This window comes from Taudactylus pleione, unplaced genomic scaffold (genome assembly GCF_031769625.1).
Source record: "Taudactylus pleione unplaced genomic scaffold, aTauple2 ptg000174l, whole genome shotgun sequence".
Taxonomy (NCBI): domain Eukaryota; kingdom Metazoa; phylum Chordata; class Amphibia; order Anura; family Myobatrachidae; genus Taudactylus; species Taudactylus pleione.
The window spans coordinates 8,064,179-8,085,642 of NW_028284576.1; the positions used below are offsets into that span (position 1 = coordinate 8,064,179).

Genomic DNA, 21,464 nt, shown 5'->3' on the forward strand with positions numbered 1-21,464 from the left:
GCGCTGAACTGAAAGTGCATCATTTCTTTGAAAGGTTGGTGTTTTTGGCAAAAATATTCAGAGGACCTCACTTTCCCTGACCGGGAATCGAACCCGGGCCGCGGCGGTGAGAGCGCCGAATCCTAGCCACTAGACAACCAGGGAGGGATGGTTTAGTTTGACACTCCATGAAAGAAAAGGAAGTTTCCTGAATGAAGTCCAAAGCAATGGAATGTGAGGGAGTGGGCTACTAGGAATCAGTTTTAGAAGGAAGGATAGTAAAAATGGTTGTGCATAGCAGTCTTAAATTACACCACACAGCAGCTTTACCTGATGGATGTATAGTACTGGCACGAAAAAATTATTTTGAGGAGCTAGACGTTGAGAGTCCCTGGCTCCATGATAAATTGTTCTGGTGCTAAAGAAAGAAGACATTAATGACTCAGATATCAAATATGGTCTAATTGGTTCTGATGAAAAAAATACTTTTGTACAAGAGCACAAGTCTTTTAGTAGCTAACTGAAAAATATTCACTAAGAAAGGAAGATAGCTGACTCTTTGTTATCAATTTCCATTGTCTGTTTTGACAACTCACTGTTGCTCAAGTATTAGAAATGATGCGCTGAACTGAAAGTGCATCATTTCTTTGAAAGGTTGGTGTTTTTGGCAAAAATATTCCGAGGACTTCACTTTCCCTCACCGGGAATCGAACCCGGGCCGCGGCGGTGAGAGCGCCGAATCCTAGCCACTAGACCACCAGGGAGGGATGGTTTAGTTTGACACTCCATGAAAGAAAAGGAAGTTTCCTGAATGAAGTCCAAAGCAATGGAATGTGAGGGAGTGGGCTACTAGGAATCAGTTTTAGAATGAAGGATAGTAAAAATGGTTGTGCATAGCAGTCTTAAATTACACCACACAGCAGCTTTACCTGATGGATGTATAGTACTGGCACGAAAAAATTATTTTGAGGAGCTAGACGTTGAGAGTCCCTGGCTCCATGATAAATTGTTCTGGTGCTAAAGAAAGAAGACATTAATGACTCAGATATCAAATATGGTCTAATTGGTTCTGATGAAAAAAATACTTTTGTACAAGAGCACAAGTCTTTTAGTAGCTAACTGAAAAATATTCACTAAGAAAGGAAGATAGCTGACTCTTTGTTATCAATTTCCATTGTCTGTTTTGACAACTCACTGTTGCTCAAGTATTAGAAATGATGCGCTGAACTGAAAGTGCATCATTTCTTTGAAAGGTTGGTGTTTTTGGCAAAAATATTCAGAGGACCTCACTTTCCCTGACCGGGAATCGAACCCAGGCCGCGGCGGTGAGAGCGCCGAATCCTAGCCACTATACCACCAGGGAGGGATGGTTTAGTTTGACACTCCATGAAAGAAAAGGAAGTTTCCTGAATGAAGTCCAAAGCAATGGAATGTGAGGGAGTGGGCTACTAGGAATCAGTTTTAGAAGGAAGGAGAGTAAAAATGGTTGTGCATAGCAGTCTTAAATTACACCACACAGCAGCTTTACCTGATGGATGTATAGTACTGGCACGAAAAAATTATTTTGAGGAGCTAGACGTTGAGAGTCCCTGGCTCCATGATAAATTGTTCTGGTGCTAAAGAAAGAAGACATTAATGACTCAGATATCAAATATGGTCTAATTGGTTCTGATGAAAAAAATACTTTTGTACAAGAGCACAAGTCTTTTAGTAGCTAACTGAAAAATATTCACTAAGAAAGGAAGATAGCTGACTCTTTGTTATCAATTTCCATTGTCTGTTTTGACAACTCACTGTTGCTCAAGTATTAGAAGTGATGCGCTGAACTGAAAGTGCATCATTTCTTTGAAAGGTTGGTGTTTTTGGCAAAAATATTCAGAAGACCTCACTTTCCCTGACCGGGAATCGAACCCGGGCCGCGGCGGTGAGAGCGCCGAATCCTAGCCACTAGACCACCAGGGAGGGATGGTTTAGTTTGACACTCCATGAAAGAAAAGGAAGTTTCCTGAATGAAGTCCAAAGCAATGGAATGTGAGGGAGTGGGCTACTAGGAATCAGTTTTAGAATGAAGGATAGTAAAAATGGTTGTGCATAGCAGTCTTAAATTACACCACACAGCAGCTTTACCTGATGGATGTATAGTACTGGCACGAAAAAATTATTTTGAGGAGCTAGACGTTGAGAGTCCCTGGCTCCATGATAAATTGTTCTGGTGCTAAAGAAAGAAGACATTAATGACTCAGATATCAAATATGGTCTAATTGGTTCTGATGAAAAAAATACTTTTGTACAAGAGCACAAGTCTTTTAGTAGCTAACTGAAAAATATTCACTAAGAAAGGAAGATAGCTGACTCTTTGTTATCAATTTCCATTGTCTGTTTTGACAACTCACTGTTGCTCAAGTATTAGAAATGATGCGCTGAACTGAAAGTGCATCATTTCTTTGAAAGGTTGGTGTTTTTGGCAAAAATATTCCGAGGACTTCACTTTCCCTCACCGGGAATCGAACCCAGGCCGCGGCGGTGAGAGCGCCGAATCCTAGCCACTAGACCACCAGGGAGGGATGGTTTAGTTTGACACTCCATGAAAGAAAAGGAAGTTTCCTGAATGAAGTCCAAAGCAATGGAATGTGAGGGAGTGGGCTACTAGGAATCAGTTTTAGAATGAAGGATAGTAAAAATGGTTGTGCATAGCAGTCTTAAATTACACCACACAGCAGCTTTACCTGATGGATGTATAGTACTGGCACGAAAAAATTATTTTGAGGAGCTAGACGTTGAGAGTCCCTGGCTCCATGATAAATTGTTCTGGTGCTAAAGAAAGAAGACATTAATGACTCAGATATCAAATATGGTCTAATTGGTTCTGATGAAAAAAATACTTTTGTACAAGAGCACAAGTCTTTTAGTAGCTAACTGAAAAATATTCACTAAGAAAGGAAGATAGCTGACTCTTTGTTATCAATTTCCATTGTCTGTTTTGACAACTCACTGTTGCTCAAGTATTAGAAATGATGCGCTGAACTGAAAGTGCATCATTTCTTTGAAAGGTTGGTGTTTTTGGCAAAAATATTCAGAGGACCTCACTTTCCCTGACCGGGAATCGAACCCAGGCCGCGGCGGTGAGAGCGCCGAATCCTAGCCACTATACCACCAGGGAGGGATGGTTTAGTTTGACACTCCATGAAAGAAAAGGAAGTTTCCTGAATGAAGTCCAAAGCAATGGAATGTGAGGGAGTGGGCTACTAGGAATCAGTTTTAGAAGGAAGGAGAGTAAAAATGGTTGTGCATAGCAGTCTTAAATTACACCACACAGCAGCTTTACCTGATGGATGTATAGTACTGGCACGAAAAAATTATTTTGAGGAGCTAGACGTTGAGAGTCCCTGGCTCCATGATAAATTGTTCTGGTGCTAAAGAAAGAAGACATTAATGACTCAGATATCAAATATGGTCTAATTGGTTCTGATGAAAAAAATACTTTTGTACAAGAGCACAAGTCTTTTAGTAGCTAACTGAAAAATATTCACTAAGAAAGGAAGATAGCTGACTCTTTGTTATCAATTTCCATTGTCTGTTTTGACAACTCACTGTTGCTCAAGTATTAGAAGTGATGCGCTGAACTGAAAGTGCATCATTTCTTTGAAAGGTTGGTGTTTTTGGCAAAAATATTCAGAAGACCTCACTTTCCCTGACCGGGAATCGAACCCGGGCCGCGGCGGTGAGAGCGCCGAATCCTAGCCACTAGACCACCAGGGAGGGATGGTTTAGTTTGACACTCCATGAAAGAAAAGGAAGTTTCCTGAATGAAGTCCAAAGCAATGGAATGTGAGGGAGTGGGCTACTAGGAATCAGTTTTAGAATGAAGGATAGTAAAAATGGTTGTGCATAGCAGTCTTAAATTACACCACACAGCAGCTTTACCTGATGGATGTATAGTACTGGCACGAAAAAATTATTTTGAGGAGCTAGACGTTGAGAGTCCCTGGCTCCATGATAAATTGTTCTGGTGCTAAAGAAAGAAGACATTAATGACTCAGATATCAAATATGGTCTAATTGGTTCTGATGAAAAAAATACTTTTGTACAAGAGCACAAGTCTTTTAGTAGCTAACTGAAAAATATTCACTAAGAAAGGAAGATAGCTGACTCTTTGTTATCAATTTCCATTGTCTGTTTTGACAACTCACTGTTGCTCAAGTATTAGAAGTGATGCGCTGAACTGAAAGTGCATCATTTCTTTGAAAGGTTGGTGTTTTTGGCAAAAATATTCAGAAGACCTCACTTTCCCTGACCGGGAATCGAACCCGGGCCGCGGCGGTGAGAGCGCCGAATCCTAGCCACTAGACCACCAGGGAGGGATGGTTTAGTTTGACACTCCATGAAAGAAAAGGAAGTTTCCTGAATGAAGTCCAAAGCAATGGAATGTGAGGGAGTGGGCTACTAGGAATCAGTTTTAGAATGAAGGATAGTAAAAATGGTTGTGCATAGCAGTCTTAAATTACACCACACAGCAGCTTTACCTGATGGATGTATAGTACTGGCACGAAAAAATTATTTTGAGGAGCTAGACGTTGAGAGTCCCTGGCTCCATGATAAATTGTTCTGGTGCTAAAGAAAGAAGACATTAATGACTCAGATATCAAATATGGTCTAATTGGTTCTGATGAAAAAAATACTTTTGTACAAGAGCACAAGTCTTTTAGTAGCTAACTGAAAAATATTCACTAAGAAAGGAAGATAGCTGACTCTTTGTTATCAATTTCCATTGTCTGTTTTGACAACTCACTGTTGCTCAAGTATTAGAAATGATGCGCTGAACTGAAAGTGCATCATTTCTTTGAAAGGTTGGTGTTTTTGGCAAAAATATTCCGAGGACTTCACTTTCCCTCACCGGGAATCGAACCCAGGCCGCGGCGGTGAGAGCGCCGAATCCTAGCCACTAGACCACCAGGGAGGGATGGTTTAGTTTGACACTCCATGAAAGAAAAGGAAGTTTCCTGAATGAAGTCCAAAGCAATGGAATGTGAGGGAGTGGGCTACTAGGAATCAGTTTTAGAATGAAGGATAGTAAAAATGGTTGTGCATAGCAGTCTTAAATTACACCACACAGCAGCTTTACCTGATGGATGTATAGTACTGGCACGAAAAAATTATTTTGAGGAGCTAGACGTTGAGAGTCCCTGGCTCCATGATAAATTGTTCTGGTGCTAAAGAAAGAAGACATTAATGACTCAGATATCAAATATGGTCTAATTGGTTCTGATGAAAAAAATACTTTTGTACAAGAGCACAAGTCTTTTAGTAGCTAACTGAAAAATATTCACTAAGAAAGGAAGATAGCTGACTCTTTGTTATCAATTTCCATTGTCTGTTTTGACAACTCACTGTTGCTCAAGTATTAGAAATGATGCGCTGAACTGAAAGTGCATCATTTCTTTGAAAGGTTGGTGTTTTTGGCAAAAATATTCAGAGGACCTCACTTTCCCTGACCGGGAATCGAACCCAGGCCGCGGCGGTGAGAGCGCCGAATCCTAGCCACTATACCACCAGGGAGGGATGGTTTAGTTTGACACTCCATGAAAGAAAAGGAAGTTTCCTGAATGAAGTCCAAAGCAATGGAATGTGAGGGAGTGGGCTACTAGGAATCAGTTTTAGAAGGAAGGAGAGTAAAAATGGTTGTGCATAGCAGTCTTAAATTACACCACACAGCAGCTTTACCTGATGGATGTATAGTACTGGCACGAAAAAATTATTTTGAGGAGCTAGACGTTGAGAGTCCCTGGCTCCATGATAAATTGTTCTGGTGCTAAAGAAAGAAGACATTAATGACTCAGATATCAAATATGGTCTAATTGGTTCTGATGAAAAAAATACTTTTGTACAAGAGCACAAGTCTTTTAGTAGCTAACTGAAAAATATTCACTAAGAAAGGAAGATAGCTGACTCTTTGTTATCAATTTCCATTGTCTGTTTTGACAACTCACTGTTGCTCAAGTATTAGAAATGATGCGCTGAACTGAAAGTGCATCATTTCTTTGAAAGGTTGGTGTTTTTGGCAAAAATATTCAGAGGACCTCACTTTCCCTGACCGGGAATCGAACCCAGGCCGCGGCGGTGAGAGCGCCGAATCCTAGCCACTATACCACCAGGGAGGGATGGTTTAGTTTGACACTCCATGAAAGAAAAGGAAGTTTCCTGAATGAAGTCCAAAGCAATGGAATGTGAGGGAGTGGGCTACTAGGAATCAGTTTTAGAAGGAAGGAGAGTAAAAATGGTTGTGCATAGCAGTCTTAAATTACACCACACAGCAGCTTTACCTGATGGATGTATAGTACTGGCACGAAAAAATTATTTTGAGGAGCTAGACGTTGAGAGTCCCTGGCTCCATGATAAATTGTTCTGGTGCTAAAGAAAGAAGACATTAATGACTCAGATATCAAATATGGTCTAATTGGTTCTGATGAAAAAAATACTTTTGTACAAGAGCACAAGTCTTTTAGTAGCTAACTGAAAAATATTCACTAAGAAAGGAAGATAGCTGACTCTTTGTTATCAATTTCCATTGTCTGTTTTGACAACTCACTGTTGCTCAAGTATTAGAAGTGATGCGCTGAACTGAAAGTGCATCATTTCTTTGAAAGGTTGGTGTTTTTGGCAAAAATATTCAGAAGACCTCACTTTCCCTGACCGGGAATCGAACCCGGGCCGCGGCGGTGAGAGCGCCGAATCCTAGCCACTAGACCACCAGGGAGGGATGGTTTAGTTTGACACTCCATGAAAGAAAAGGAAGTTTCCTGAATGAAGTCCAAAGCAATGGAATGTGAGGGAGTGGGCTACTAGGAATCAGTTTTAGAAGGAAGGATAGTAAAAATGGTTGTGCATAGCAGTCTTAAATTACACCACACAGCAGCTTTACCTGATGGATGTATAGTACTGGCACGAAAAAATTATTTTGAGGAGCTAGACGTTGAGAGTCCCTGGCTCCATGATAAATTGTTCTGGTGCTAAAGAAAGAAGACATTAATGACTCAGATATCAAATATGGTCTAATTGGTTCTGATGAAAAAAATACTTTTGTACAAGAGCACAAGTCTTTTAGTAGCTAACTGAAAAATATTCACTAAGAAAGGAAGATAGCTGACTCTTTGTTATCAATTTCCATTGTCTGTTTTGACAACTCACTGTTGCTCAAGTATTAGAAATGATGCGCTGAACTGAAAGTGCATCATTTCTTTGAAAGGTTGGTGTTTTTGGCAAAAACAATCCGAGGACCTCACTTTCCCTGACCGGGAATCGACCCCGGGCCGCGGCGGTGAGAGCGCCGAATCCTAGCCACTAGACCACCAGGGAGGGATGGTTTAGTTTGACACTCCATGAAAGAAAAGGAAGTTTCCTGAATGAAGTCCAAAGCAATGGAATGTGAGGGAGTGGGCTACTAGGAATCAGTTTTAGAAGGAAGGATAGTAAAAATGGTTGTGCATAGCAGTCTTAAATTACACCACACAGCAGCTTTACCTGATGGATGTATAGTACTGGCACGAAAAAATTATTTTGAGGAGCTAGACGTTGAGAGTCCCTGGCTCCATGATAAATTGTTCTGGTGCTAAAGAAAGAAGACATTAATGACTCAGATATCAAATATGGTCTAATTGGTTCTGATGAAAAAAATACTTTTGTACAAGAGCACAAGTCTTTTAGTAGCTAACTGAAAAATATTCACTAAGAAAGGAAGATAGCTGACTCTTTGTTATCAATTTCCATTGTCTGTTTTGACAACTCACTGTTGCTCAAGTATTAGAAATGATGCGCTGAACTGAAAGTGCATCATTTCTTTGAAAGGTTGGTGTTTTTGGCAAAAACAATCCGAGGACCTCACTTTCCCTGACCGGGAATCGACCCCGGGCCGCGGCGGTGAGAGCGCCGAATCCTAGCCACTAGACCACCAGGGAGGGATGGTTTAGTTTGACACTCCATGAAAGAAAAGGAAGTTTCCTGAATGAAGTCCAAAGCAATGGAATGTGAGGGAGTGGGCTACTAGGAATCAGTTTTAGAAGGAAGGAGAGTAAAAATGGTTGTGCATAGCAGTCTTAAATTACACCACACAGCAGCTTTACCTGATGGATGTATAGTACTGGCACGAAAAAATTATTTTGAGGAGCTAGACGTTGAGAGTCCCTGGCTCCATGATAAATTGTTCTGGTGCTAAAGAAAGAAGACATTAATGACTCAGATATCAAATATGGTCTAATTGGTTCTGATGAAAAAAATACTTTTGTACAAGAGCACAAGTCTTTTAGTAGCTAACTGAAAAATATTCACTAAGAAAGGAAGATAGCTGACTCTTTGTTATCAATTTCCATTGTCTGTTTTGACAACTCACTGTTGCTCAAGTATTAGAAATGATGCGCTGAACTGAAAGTGCATCATTTCTTTGAAAGGTTGGTGTTTTTGGCAAAAACATTCCGAGGACCTCACTTTCCCTGACCGGGAATCGACCCCGGGCCGCGGCGGTGAGAGCGCCGAATCCTAGCCACTAGACCACCAGGGAGGGATGGTTTTGTTTGACACTCCATGAAAGAAAAGGAAGTTTCCTGAATGAAGTCCAAAGCAATGGAATGTGAGGGAGTGGGCTACTAGGAATCAGTTTTAGAAGGAAAGAGAGTAAAAATGGTTGTGCATAGCAGTCTTAAATTACACCACACAGCAGCTTTACCTGATGGATGTATAGTACTGGCACGAAAAAATTATTTTGAGGAGCTAGACGTTGAGAGTCCCTGGCTCCATGATAAATTGTTCTGGTGCTAAAGAAAGAAGACATTAATGACTCAGATATCAAATATGGTCTAATTGGTTCTGATGAAAAAAATACTTTTGTACAAGAGCACAAGTCTTTTAGTAGCTAACTGAAAAATATTCACTAAGAAAGGAAGATAGCTGACTCTTTGTTTTCAATTTCCATTGCCTGTTTTGACATCTCACTGTTGCTCAAGTATTAGAAATGATGCGCTGAACTGAAAGTGCATCATTTCTTTGAAAGGTTGGTGTTTTTGGCAAAAATATTCAGAGGACCTCACTTTCCCTGACCAGGAATCGAACCCGGGCGGCGGCGGTGAGAGCGCCGAATCCTAGCCACTAGACCACCAGGGAGGGATGGTTTAGTTTGACACTCCATGAAAGAAAAGGAAGTTTCCTGAATGAAGTCCAAAGCAATGGAATGTGAGGGAGTGGGCTACTAGGAATCAGTTTTAGAAGGAAGGAGAGTAAAAATGGTTGTGCATAGCAGTCTTAAATTACACCACACAGCAGCTTTACCTGATGGATGTATAGTACTGGCACGAAAAAATTATTTTGAGGAGCTAGACGTTGAGAGTCCCTGGCTCCATGATAAATTGTTCTGGTGCTAAAGAAAGAAGACATTAATGACTCAGATATCAAATATGGTCTAATTGGTTCTGATGAAAAAAATACTTTTGTACAAGAGCACAAGTCTTTTAGTAGCTAACTGAAAAATATTCACTAAGAAAGGAAGATAGCTGACTCTTTGTTATCAATTTCCATTGTCTGTTTTGACAACTCACTGTTGCTCAAGTATTAGAAATGATGCGCTGAACTGAAAGTGCATCATTTCTTTGAAAGGTTGGTGTTTTTGGCAAAAACATTCCGAGGACCTCACTTTCCCTGACCGGGAATCGACCCCGGGCCACGGCGGTGAGAGCGCCGAATCCTAGCCACTAGACCACCAGGGAGGGATGGTTTTGTTTGACACTCCATGAAAGAAAAGGAAGTTTCCTGAATGAAGTCCAAAGCAATGGAATGTGAGGGAGTGGGCTACTAGGAATCAGTTTTAGAAGGAAGGAGAGTAAAAATGGTTGTGCATAGCAGTCTTAAATTACACCACACAGCAGCTTTACCTGATGGATGTATAGTACTGGCACGAAAAAATTATTTTGAGGAGCTAGACGTTGAGAGTCCCTGGCTCCATGATAAATTGTTCTGGTGCTAAAGAAAGAAGACATTAATGACTCAGATATCAAATATGGTCTAATTGGTTCTGATGAAAAAAATACTTTTGTACAAGAGCACAAGTCTTTTAGTAGCTAACTGAAAAATATTCACTAAGAAAGGAAGATAGCTGACTCTTTGTTTTCAATTTCCATTGCCTGTTTTGACATCTCACTGTTGCTCAAGTATTAGAAATGATGCGCTGAACTGAAAGTGCATCATTTCTTTGAAAGGTTGGTGTTTTTGGCAAAAATATTCAGAGGACCTCACTTTCCCTGACCAGGAATCGAACCCGGGCGGCGGCGATGAGAGCGCCGAATCCTAGCCACTAGACCACCAGGGAGGGATGGTTTAGTTTGACACTCCATGAAAGAAAAGGAAGTTTCCTGAATGAAGTCCAAAGCAATGGAATGTGAGGGAGTGGGCTACTAGGAATCAGTTTTAGAAGGAAGGAGAGTAAAAATGGTTGTGCATAGCAGTCTTAAATTACACCACACAGCAGCTTTACCTGATGGATGTATAGTACTGGCACAAAAAAATTATTTTGAGGAGCTAGACGTTGAGTGTCCCTGGCTCCATGATAAATTGTTCTCGTGCTAAAGAAAGAAGACATTAATGATTCAGATATCAAATATGGTCTAATTGGTTCTGATGAAAAAAATACTTTTGTACAAGAGCACAAGTCTTTTAGTAGCTAACTGAAAAATATTCACTAAGAAAGGAAGATAGCTGACTCTTTGTTATCAATTTCCATTGTCTGTTTTGACAACTCACTGTTGCTCAACTATTAGAAATGATGCGCTGACCTGAAAGTGCATCATTTCTTTGAAAGGTTGGTGTTTTTGGCAAAAATATTCCGAGGACCTCACTTTCCCTGACCGGGAATCAACCCCGGGCCGCGGCGGTGAGAGCGCCGAATCCTAGCCACTAGACCACCAGGGAGGGATGGTTTTGTTTGACACTCCTTGAAAGAAAAGGAAGTTTCCTGAATGAAGTCCAAAGCAATGGAATGTGAGGGAGTGGGCTACTAGGAATCAGTTTTAGAATGAAGGAGAGTAAAAATGGTTGTGCATAGCAGTCTTAAATTACACCACACAGCAGCTTTACCTGATGGATGTATAGTACTGGCACGAAAAAATTATTTTGAGGAGCTAGACGTTGAGAGTCCCTGGCTCCATGATAAATTGTTCTGGTGCTAAAGAAAGAAGACATTAATGACTCAGATATCAAATATGGTCTAATTGGTTCTGATGAAAAAAATACTTTGGTACAAGAGCACAAGTCTTTTAGTAGCTAACTGAAAAATATTCACTAAGAAAGGAAGATAGCTGACTCTTTGTTATCAATTTCCATTGTCTGTTTTGACAACTCACTGTTGCTCAAGTATTAGAAATGATGCGCTGAACTGAAAGTGCATCATTTCTTTGAAAGGTTGGTGTTTTTGGCAAAAATATTCCGAGGACCTCACTTTCCCTGACCGGGAATCGAACCCGGGCCGCGGCGGTGAGAGCGCCGAATCCTAGCCACTAGACCACCAGGGAGGGATGGTTTAGTTTGACACTCCATGAAAGAAAAGGAAGTTTCCTGAATGAAGTCCAAAGCAATGGAATGTGAGGGAGTGGGCTACTAGGAATCAGTTTTAGAAGGAAGGAGAGTAAAAATGGTTGTGCACAGCAGTCTTAAATTACACCACACAGCAGCTTTACCTGATGGATGTATAGTACTGGCACGAAAAAATTATTTTGAGGAGCTAGACGTTGAGAGTCCCTGGCTCCATGATAAATTGTTCTGGTGCTAAAGAAAGAAGACATTAATGACTCAGATATCAAATATGGTCTAATTGGTTCTGATGAAAAAAATACTTTTGTACAAGAGCACAAGTCTTTTAGTAGCTAACTGAAAAATATTCACTAAGAAAGGAAGATAGCTGACTCTTTGTTTTCAATTTCCATTGCCTGTTTTGACATCTCACTGTTGCTCAAGTATTAGAAATGATGCGCTGAACTGAAAGTGCATCATTTCTTTGAAAGGTTGGTGTTTTTGGCAAAAATATTCAGAGGACCTCACTTGCCCTGACCAGGAATCGAACCCGGGCGGCGGCGGCGAGAGCGCCGAATCCTAGCCACTAGACCACCAGGGAGGGATGGTTTAGTTTGACACTCCATGAAAGAAAAGGAAGTTTCCTGAATGAAGTCCAAAGCAATGGAATGTGAGGGAGTGGGCTACTAGGAATCAGTTTTAGAAGGAAGGAGAGTAAAAATGGTTGTGCACAGCAGTCTTAAATTACACCACACAGCAGCTTTACCTGATGGATGTATAGTACTGGCACAAAAAAATTATTTTGAGGAGCTAGACGTTGAGAGTCCCTGGCTCCATGATAAATTGTTCTGGTGCTAAAGAAAGAAGACATTAATGACTCAGATATCAAATATGGTCTAATTGGTTCTGATGAAAAAAATACTTTTGTACAAGAGCACAAGTCTTTTAGTAGCTAACTGAAAAATATTCACTAAGAAAGGAAGATAGCTGACTCTTTGTTATCAATTTCCATTGTCTGTTTTGACAACTCACTGTTGCTCAAGTATTAGAAATGATGCGCTGACCTGAAAGTGCATCATTTCTTTGAAAGGTTGGTGTTTTTGGCAAAAATATTCCGAGGACCTCACTTTCCCTGACCGGGAATCAACCCCGGGCCGCGGCGGTGAGAGCGCCGAATCCTAGCCACTAGACCACCAGGGAGGGATGGTTTTGTTTGACACTCCTTGAAAGAAAAGGAAGTTTCCTGAATGAAGTCCAAAGCAATGGAATGTGAGGGAGTGGGCTACTAGGAATCAGTTTTAGAATGAAGGAGAGTAAAAATGGTTGTGCATAGCAGTCTTAAATTACACCACACAGCAGCTTTACCTGATGGATGTATAGTACTGGCACGAAAAAATTATTTTGAGGAGCTAGACGTTGAGAGTCCCTGGCTCCATGATAAATTGTTCTGGTGCTAAAGAAAGAAGACATTAATGACTCAGATATCAAATATGGTCTAATTGGTTCTGATGAAAAAAATACTTTGGTACAAGAGCACAAGTCTTTTAGTAGCTAACTGAAAAATATTCACTAAGAAAGGAAGATAGCTGACTCTTTGTTATCAATTTCCATTGTCTGTTTTGACAACTCACTGTTGCTCAAGTATTAGAAATGATGCGCTGAACTGAAAGTGCATCATTTCTTTGAAAGGTTGGTGTTTTTGGCAAAAATATTCCGAGGACCTCACTTTCCCTGACCGGGAATCGAACCCGGGCCGCGGCGGTGAGAGCGCCGAATCCTAGCCACTAGACCACCAGGGAGGGATGGTTTAGTTTGACACTCCATGAAAGAAAAGGAAGTTTCCTGAATGAAGTCCAAAGCAATGGAATGTGAGGGAGTGGGCTACTAGGAATCAGTTTTAGAAGGAAGGAGAGTAAAAATGGTTGTGCACAGCAGTCTTAAATTACACCACACAGCAGCTTTACCTGATGGATGTATAGTACTGGCACGAAAAAATTATTTTGAGGAGCTAGACGTTGAGAGTCCCTGGCTCCATGATAAATTGTTCTGGTGCTAAAGAAAGAAGACATTAATGACTCAGATATCAAATATGGTCTAATTGGTTCTGATGAAAAAAATACTTTTGTACAAGAGCACAAGTCTTTTAGTAGCTAACTGAAAAATATTCACTAAGAAAGGAAGATAGCTGACTCTTTGTTTTCAATTTCCATTGCCTGTTTTGACATCTCACTGTTGCTCAAGTATTAGAAATGATGCGCTGAACTGAAAGTGCATCATTTCTTTGAAAGGTTGGTGTTTTTGGCAAAAATATTCAGAGGACCTCACTTGCCCTGACCAGGAATCGAACCCGGGCGGCGGCGGCGAGAGCGCCGAATCCTAGCCACTAGACCACCAGGGAGGGATGGTTTAGTTTGACACTCCATGAAAGAAAAGGAAGTTTCCTGAATGAAGTCCAAAGCAATGGAATGTGAGGGAGTGGGCTACTAGGAATCAGTTTTAGAAGGAAGGAGAGTAAAAATGGTTGTGCACAGCAGTCTTAAATTACACCACACAGCAGCTTTACCTGATGGATGTATAGTACTGGCACAAAAAAATTATTTTGAGGAGCTAGACGTTGAGAGTCCCTGGCTCCATGATAAATTGTTCTGGTGCTAAAGAAAGAAGACATTAATGACTCAGATATCAAATATGGTCTAATTGGTTCTGATGAAAAAAATACTTTTGTACAAGAGCACAAGTCTTTTAGTAGCTAACTGAAAAATATTCACTAAGAAAGGAAGATAGCTGACTCTTTGTTATCAATTTCCATTGTCTGTTTTGACAACTCACTGTTGCTCAAGTATTAGAAATGATGCGCTGAACTGAAAGTGCATCATTTCTTTGAAAGGTTGGTGTTTTTGGCAAAAATATTCAGAGGACCTCACTTTCCCTGACCGGGAATCGAACCCAGGCCGCGGCGGTGAGAGCGCCGAATCCTAGCCACTATACCACCAGGGAGGGATGGTTTAGTTTGACACTCCATGAAAGAAAAGGAAGTTTCCTGAATGAAGTCCAAAGCAATGGAATGTGAGGGAGTGGGCTACTAGGAATCAGTTTTAGAAGGAAGGAGAGTAAAAATGGTTGTGCATAGCAGTCTTAAATTACACCACACAGCAGGTTTACCTGATGGATGTATAGTACTGGCACGAAAAAATTATTTTGAGGAGCTAGACGTTGAGAGTCCCTGGCTCCATGATAAATTGTTCTGGTGCTAAAGAAAGAAGACATTAATGACTCAGATATCAAATATGGTCTAATTGGTTCTGATGAAAAAAATACTTTTGTACAAGAGCACAAGTCTTTTAGTAGCTAACTGAAAAATATTCACTAAGAAAGGAAGATAGCTGACTCTTTGTTATCAATTTCCATTGTCTGTTTTGACAACTCACTGTTGCTCAAGTATTAGAAGTGATGCGCTGAACTGAAAGTGCATCATTTCTTTGAAAGGTTGGTGTTTTTGGCAAAAATATTCAGAGGACCTCACTTTCCCTGACCGGGAATCGAACCCGGGCCGCGGCGGTGAGAGCGCCGAATCCTAGCCACTAGACCACCAGGGAGGGATGGTTTAGTTTGACACTCCATGAAAGAAAAGGAAGTTTCCTGAATGAAGTCCAAAGCAATGGAATGTGAGGGAGTGGGCTACTAAGAATCAGTTTTAGAAGGAAGGATAGTAAAAATGGTTGTGCATAGCAGTCTTAAATTACACCACACAGCAGCTTTACCTGATGGATGTATAGTACTGGCACGAAAAAATTATTTTGAGGAGCTAGACGTTGAGAGTCCCTGGCTCCATGATAAATTGTTCTGGTGCTAAAGAAAGAAGACATTAATGACTCAGATATCAAATATGGTCTAATTGGTTCTGATGAAAAAAATACTTTTGTACAAGAGCACAAGTCTTTTAGTAGCTAACTGAAAAATATTCACTAAGAAAGGAAGATAGCTGACTCTTTGTTATCAATTTCCATTGTCTGTTTTGACAACTCACTGTTGCTCAAGTATTAGAAATGATGCGCTGAACTGAAAGTGCATCATTTCTTTGAAAGGTTGGTGTTTTTGGCAAAAATATTCCGAGGACCTCACTTTCCCTCACCGGGAATCGAACCCGGTCCGCGGCGGTGAGAGCGCCGAATCCTAGCCACTAGACCACCAGGGAGGGATGGTTTAGTTTGACACTCCATGAAAGAAAAGGAAGTTTCCTGAATGAAGTCCAAAGCAATGGAATGTGAGGGAGTGGGCTACTAGGAATCAGTTTTAGAATGAAGGAGAGTAAAAATGGTTGTGCATAGCAGTCTTAAATTACACCACACAGCAGCTTTACCTGATGGATGTATAGTACTGGCACGAAAAAATTATTTTGAGGAGCTAGACGTTGAGAGTCCCTGGCTCCATGATAAATTGTTCTGGTGCTAAAGAAAGAAGACATTAATGACTCAGATATCAAATATGGTCTAATTGGTTCTGATGAAAAAAATACTTTTGTACAAGAGCACAAGTCTTTTAGTAGCTAACTGAAAAATATTCACTAAGAAAGGAAGATAGCTGACTCTTTGTTATCAATTTCCATTGTCTGTTTTGACAACTCACTGTTGCTCAAGTATTAGAAATGATGCGCTGAACTGAAAGTGCATCATTTCTTTGAAAGGTTGGTGTTTTTGACAAAAATATTCAGAGGACCTCACTTTCCCTGACCGGGAATCGAACCCAGGCCGCGGCGGTGAGAGCGCCGAATCCTAGCCACTATACCACCAGGGAGGGATGGTTTTGTTTGACACTCCATGAAAGAAAAGGAAGTTTCCTGAATGAAGTCCAAAGCAATGGAATGTGAGGGAGTGGGCTACTAGGAATCAGTTTTAGAAGGAAGGAGAGTAAAAATGGTTGTGCATAGCAGTCTTAAATTACACCACACAGCAGCTTTACCTGATGGATGTATAGTACTGGCACGAAAAAATTATTTTGAGGAGCTAGACGTTGAGAGTCCCTGGCTCCATGATAAATTGTTCTGGTGCTAAAGAAAGAAGACATTAATGACTCAGATATCAAATATGGTCTAATTGGTTCTGATGAAAAAAATACTTTTGTACAAGAGCACAAGTCTTTTAGTAGCTAACTGAAAAATATTCACTAAGAAAGGAAGATAGCTGACTCTTTGTTATCAATTTCCATTGTCTGTTTTGACAACTCACTGTTGCTCAAGTATTAGAAATGATGCGCTGAACTGAAAGTGCATCATTTCTTTGAAAGGTTGGTGTTTTTGGCAAAAATATTCCGAGGACCTCACTTTCCCTGACCGGGAATCGAACCCGGGCCGCGGCGGTGAGAGCGCCGAATCCTAGCCACTAGACCACCAGGGAGGGACGGTTTAGTTTGACACTCCATGAAAGAAAAGGAAGTTTCCTGAATGAAGTCCAAAGCAATGGAATGTGAGGGAGTGGGCTACTAGGAATCAGATTTAGAATGAAGGAGAGTAAAAATGGTTGTGCATAGCAGTCTTAAATTACACCACACAGCAGCTTTACCTGATGGATGTATAGTACTGGCACGAAAAAATTATTTTGAGGAGCTAGACGTTGAGAGTCCCTGGCTCCATGATAAATTGTTCTGGTGCTAAAGAAAGAAGACACTAATGACTCAGATATCAAATATGGTCTAATTGGTTCTGATGAAAAAAATACTTTTGTACAAGAGCACAAGTCTTTTAGTAGCTAACTGAAAAATATTCACTAAGAAAGGAAGATAGCTGACTCTTTGTTATCAATTTCCATTGTCTGTTTTGACAACTCACTGTTGCTCAAGTATTAGAAATGATGCGCTGAACTGAAAGTGCATCATTTCTTTGAAAGGTTGGTGTTTTTGGCAAAAATATTCCGAGGACCTCACTTTCCCTGACCGGGAATCGAAACCGGGCCGCGGCGGTGAGAGCGCCGAATCCTAGCCACTAGACCACCAGGGAGGGATGGTTTAGTTTGACACTCCATGAAAGAAAAGGAAGTTTCCTGAATGAAGTCCAAAGCAAAGGAATGTGAGAGAGTGGGCTACTAGGAATCAGTTTTAGAAGGAAGGAGAGTAAAAATGGTTGTGCATAGCAGTCTTAAATTACACCACACAGCAGCTTTACCTGATGGATGTATAGTACTGGCACGAAAAAATTATTTTGAGGAGCTAGACGTTGAGAGTCCCTGGCTCCATGATAAATTGTTCTGGTGCTAAAGAAAGAAGACATTAATGACTCAGATATCAAATATGGTCTAATTGGTTCTGATGAAAAAAATACTTTTGTACAAGAGCACAAGTCTTTTAGTAGCTAACTGAAAAATATTCACTAAGAAAGGAAGATAGCTGACTCTTTGTTATCAATTTCCATTGTCTGTTTTGACAACTCACTGTTGCTCAAGTATTAGAAATGATGCGCTGAACTGAAAGTGCATCATTTCTTTGAAAGGTTGGTGTTTTTGGCAAAAACATTCCGAGGACCTCACTTTCCCTGACCGGGAATCGAACCCGGGCCGCGGCGGTGAGAGCGCCGAATCCTAGCCACTAGACCACCAGGGAGGGATGGTTTAGTTTGACACTCCATGAAAGAAAAGGAAGTTTCCTGAATGAAGTCCAAAGCAATGGAATGTGAGGGAGTGCGCTACTAGGAATCAGTTTTAGAAGGAAGGAGAGTAAAAATGGTTGTGCATAGCAGTCTTAAATTACACCACACAGCAGCTTTACCTGATGGATGTATAGTACTGGCACGAAAAAATTATTTTGAGGAGCTAGACGTTGAGAGTCCCTGGCTCCATGATAAATTGTTCTGGTGCTAAAGAAAGAAGACATTAATGACTCAGATATCAAATATGGTCTAATTGGTTCTGATGAAAAAAATACTTTTGTACAAGAGCACGTCTTTTAGTAGCTAACTGAAAAATATTCACTAAGAAAGGAAGATAGCTGACTCTTTGTTATCAATTTCCATTGTCTGTTTTGACAACTCACTGTTGCTCAAGTATTAGAAATGATGCGCTGAAAGTGCATCATTTCTTTGAAAGGTTGGTGTTTTTGGCAAAAACATTCCGAGGACCTCACTTTCCCTGACCGGGAATCGAACCCGGGCCGCGGCGGTGAGAGCGCCGAATCCTAGCCACTAGACCACCAGGGAGGGATGGTTTAGTTTGACACTCCATGAAAGAAAAGGAAGTTTCCTGAATGAAGTCCAAAGCAATGGAATGTGAGGGAGTGCGCTACTAGGAATCAGTTTTAGAAGGAAGGAGAGTAAAAATGGTTGTGCATAGCAGTCTTAAATTACACCACACAGCAGCTTTACCTGATGGATGTATAGTACTGGCACGAAAAAATTATTTTGAGGAGCTAGACGTTGAGAGTCCCTGGCTCCATGATAAATTGTTCTGGTGCTAAAGAAAGAAGACATTAATGACTCAGATATCAAATATGGTCTAATTGGTTCTGATGAAAAAAATACTTTTGTACAAGAGCACGTCTTTTAGTAGCTAACTGAAAAATATTCACTAAGAAAGGAAGATAGCTGACTCTTTGTTATCAATTTCCATTGTCTGTTTTGACAACTCACTGTTGCTCAAGTATTAGAAATGATGCGCTGAAAGTGCATCATTTCTTTGAAAGGTTGGTGTTTTTGGCAAAAACATTCCGAGGACCTCACTTTCCCTGACCGGGAATCGAACCCGGGCCGCGGCGGTGAGAGCGCCGAATCCTAGCCTCTAGACCACCAGGGAGGGATGGTTTAGTTTGACACTCCATGAAAGAAAAGGAAGTTTCCTGAATGAAGTCCAAAGCAATGGAATGTGAGGGAGTGGGCTACTAGGAATCAGTTTTAGAAGGAAGGAGAGTAAAAATGGTTGTGCATAGCAGTCTTAAATTACACCACACAGCAGCTTTACCTGATGGATGTATAGTACTGGCACGAAAAAATTATTTTGAGGAGCTAGACGTTGAGAGTCCCTGGCTCCATGATAAATTGTTCTGGTGCTAAAGAAAGAAGACATTAATGACTCAGATATCAAATATGGTCTAATTGGTTCTGATGAAAAAAATACTTTTGTACAAGAGCACAAGTCTTTTAGTAGCTAACTGAAAAATATTCACTAAGAAAGGAAGATAGCTGACTCTTTGTTATCAATTTCCATTGTCTGTTTTGACAACTCACTGTTGCTCAAGTATTAGAAATGATGCGCTGAACTGAAAGTGCATCATTTCTTTGAAAGGTTGGTGTTTTTGGCAAAAATATTCAGAGGACCTCACTTTCCCTGACCGGGAATCGAACCCGGGCCGCGGCGGTGAGAGCACCGAATCCTAGCCACTAGACCACCAGGGAGGGATGGTTTAGTTTGACACTCCATGAAAGAAAAGGAAGTTTCCTGAATGAAGTCCAAAGCAATGGAATGTGAGGGAGTGCGCTACTAGGAATCAGTTTTAGAAGGAAGGAGAGTAAAAATGGTTGTGCATAGCAGTCTTAAATTACACCACACAGCAGCTTTACCTGATGGATGTATAGTACTGGCACGAAAAAATTATTTTGAGGAGCTAGACGTTGAGAGTCCCTGGCTCCATGATAAATTGTTCTGGTGCTAAAGAAAGAAGACATTAATGACTCAGATATCAAATATGGTCTAATTGGTTCTGATGAAAAAAATACTTTTGTACAAGAGCACGTCTTTTAGTAGCTAACTGAAAAATATTCACTAAGAAAGGAAGATAGCTGACTCTTTGTTATCAATTTCCATTGTCTGTTTTGACAACTCACTGTTGCTCAAGTATTAGAAATGATGCGCTGAACTGAAAGTGCATCATTTCTTTGAAAGGTTGGTGTTTTTGGCAAAAATATTCCGAGGACCTCACTTTCCCTGACCGGGAATAGACCCCGGGCCGCGGCGGTGAGAGCGCCGAATCCTAGCCACTAGACCACCAGGGAGGGATGGTTTTGTTTGACACTCCATGAAAGAAAAGGAAGTTTCCTGAATGAAGTCCAAAGCAATGGAATGTGAGGGAGTGGGCTACTAGGAATCAGTTTTAGAAGGAAGGAGAGTAAAAATGGTTGTGCATAGCAGTCTTAAATTACACCACACAGCAGCTTTACCTGATGGATGTATAGTACTGGCACGAAAAAATTATTTTGAGGAGCTAGACGTTGAGAGTCCCTGGCTCCATGATAAATTGTTCTGGTGCTAAAGAAAGAAGACATTAATGACTCAGATATCAAATATGGTCTAATTGGTTCTGATGAAAAAAATACTTTTGTACAAGAGCACAAGTCTTTTAGTAGCTAACTGAAAAATATTCACTAAGAAAGGAAGATAGCTGACTCTTTGTTATCAATTTCCATTGTCTGTTTTGACAACTCACTGTTGCTCAAGTATTAGAAATGATGCGCTGAACTGAAAGTGCATCATTTCTTTGAAAGGTTGGTGTTTTTGGCAAAAATATTCCGAGGACCTCAGTTTCCCTGACCGGGAATCAAACCCGGGCCGCGGCGGTGAGAGCGCCGAATCCTAGCCACTAGACCACCAGGGAGGGATGGTTTAGTTTGACACTCCATGAAAGAAAAGGAAGTTTCCTGAATGAAGTCCAAAGCAATGGAATGTGAGGGAGTGGGCTACTAGGAATCAGTTTTAGAATGAAGGAGAGTAAAAATGGTTGTGCATAGCAGTCTTAAATTACACCACACAGCAGCTTTACCTGATGGATGTATAGTACTGGCACAAAAAAATTATTTTGAGGAGCTAGACGTTGAGAGTCCCTGGCTCCATGATAAATTGTTCTGGTGCTAAAGAAAGAAGACATTAATGATTCAGATATCAAATATGGTCTAATTGGTTCTGATGAAAAAAATACTTTTGTACAAGAGCACAAGTCTTTTAGTAGCTAACTGAAAAATATTCACT

The 21,464-nt window shown here is 40.7% G+C and overlaps 16 non-coding genes across 16 annotated transcripts; all 16 read right to left on the bottom strand.

Moving 5' to 3' along the window:
* Positions 1-72: 72 nt before the first annotated feature.
* TRNAE-CUC (transfer RNA glutamic acid (anticodon CUC)) lies at positions 73-144 on the bottom strand. The gene has a single exon. It is a non-coding gene; the product is annotated as a tRNA-Glu (tRNA).
* Positions 145-671: 527 nt separating this feature from the next.
* TRNAE-CUC (transfer RNA glutamic acid (anticodon CUC)) lies at positions 672-743 on the bottom strand. Its single transcript has one exon. It is a non-coding gene; the product is annotated as a tRNA-Glu (tRNA).
* A 1,126-nt stretch (positions 744-1,869) lies between these two features.
* On the bottom strand, positions 1,870-1,941 carry TRNAE-CUC (transfer RNA glutamic acid (anticodon CUC)). Its single transcript has one exon. It is a non-coding gene; the product is annotated as a tRNA-Glu (tRNA).
* A 1,725-nt stretch (positions 1,942-3,666) lies between these two features.
* On the bottom strand, positions 3,667-3,738 carry TRNAE-CUC (transfer RNA glutamic acid (anticodon CUC)). The gene has a single exon. It is a non-coding gene; the product is annotated as a tRNA-Glu (tRNA).
* Positions 3,739-4,265: 527 nt separating this feature from the next.
* On the bottom strand, positions 4,266-4,337 carry TRNAE-CUC (transfer RNA glutamic acid (anticodon CUC)). Its single transcript has one exon. It is a non-coding gene; the product is annotated as a tRNA-Glu (tRNA).
* A 2,324-nt stretch (positions 4,338-6,661) lies between these two features.
* On the bottom strand, positions 6,662-6,733 carry TRNAE-CUC (transfer RNA glutamic acid (anticodon CUC)). Its single transcript has one exon. It is a non-coding gene; the product is annotated as a tRNA-Glu (tRNA).
* A 2,923-nt stretch (positions 6,734-9,656) lies between these two features.
* TRNAE-CUC (transfer RNA glutamic acid (anticodon CUC)) lies at positions 9,657-9,728 on the bottom strand. The gene has a single exon. It is a non-coding gene; the product is annotated as a tRNA-Glu (tRNA).
* A 1,725-nt stretch (positions 9,729-11,453) lies between these two features.
* On the bottom strand, positions 11,454-11,525 carry TRNAE-CUC (transfer RNA glutamic acid (anticodon CUC)). The gene has a single exon. It is a non-coding gene; the product is annotated as a tRNA-Glu (tRNA).
* Positions 11,526-13,250: 1,725 nt separating this feature from the next.
* On the bottom strand, positions 13,251-13,322 carry TRNAE-CUC (transfer RNA glutamic acid (anticodon CUC)). Its single transcript has one exon. It is a non-coding gene; the product is annotated as a tRNA-Glu (tRNA).
* A 1,725-nt stretch (positions 13,323-15,047) lies between these two features.
* Positions 15,048-15,119, bottom strand: TRNAE-CUC (transfer RNA glutamic acid (anticodon CUC)). The gene has a single exon. It is a non-coding gene; the product is annotated as a tRNA-Glu (tRNA).
* A 1,725-nt stretch (positions 15,120-16,844) lies between these two features.
* On the bottom strand, positions 16,845-16,916 carry TRNAE-CUC (transfer RNA glutamic acid (anticodon CUC)). Its single transcript has one exon. It is a non-coding gene; the product is annotated as a tRNA-Glu (tRNA).
* Positions 16,917-18,042: 1,126 nt separating this feature from the next.
* TRNAE-CUC (transfer RNA glutamic acid (anticodon CUC)) lies at positions 18,043-18,114 on the bottom strand. Its single transcript has one exon. It is a non-coding gene; the product is annotated as a tRNA-Glu (tRNA).
* Positions 18,115-18,634: 520 nt separating this feature from the next.
* TRNAE-CUC (transfer RNA glutamic acid (anticodon CUC)) lies at positions 18,635-18,706 on the bottom strand. Its single transcript has one exon. It is a non-coding gene; the product is annotated as a tRNA-Glu (tRNA).
* A 520-nt stretch (positions 18,707-19,226) lies between these two features.
* Positions 19,227-19,298, bottom strand: TRNAE-CUC (transfer RNA glutamic acid (anticodon CUC)). The gene has a single exon. It is a non-coding gene; the product is annotated as a tRNA-Glu (tRNA).
* Positions 19,299-19,825: 527 nt separating this feature from the next.
* Positions 19,826-19,897, bottom strand: TRNAE-CUC (transfer RNA glutamic acid (anticodon CUC)). The gene has a single exon. It is a non-coding gene; the product is annotated as a tRNA-Glu (tRNA).
* Positions 19,898-21,021: 1,124 nt separating this feature from the next.
* Positions 21,022-21,093, bottom strand: TRNAE-CUC (transfer RNA glutamic acid (anticodon CUC)). Its single transcript has one exon. It is a non-coding gene; the product is annotated as a tRNA-Glu (tRNA).
* Between the last annotated feature and the right edge of the window lie 371 nt (positions 21,094-21,464).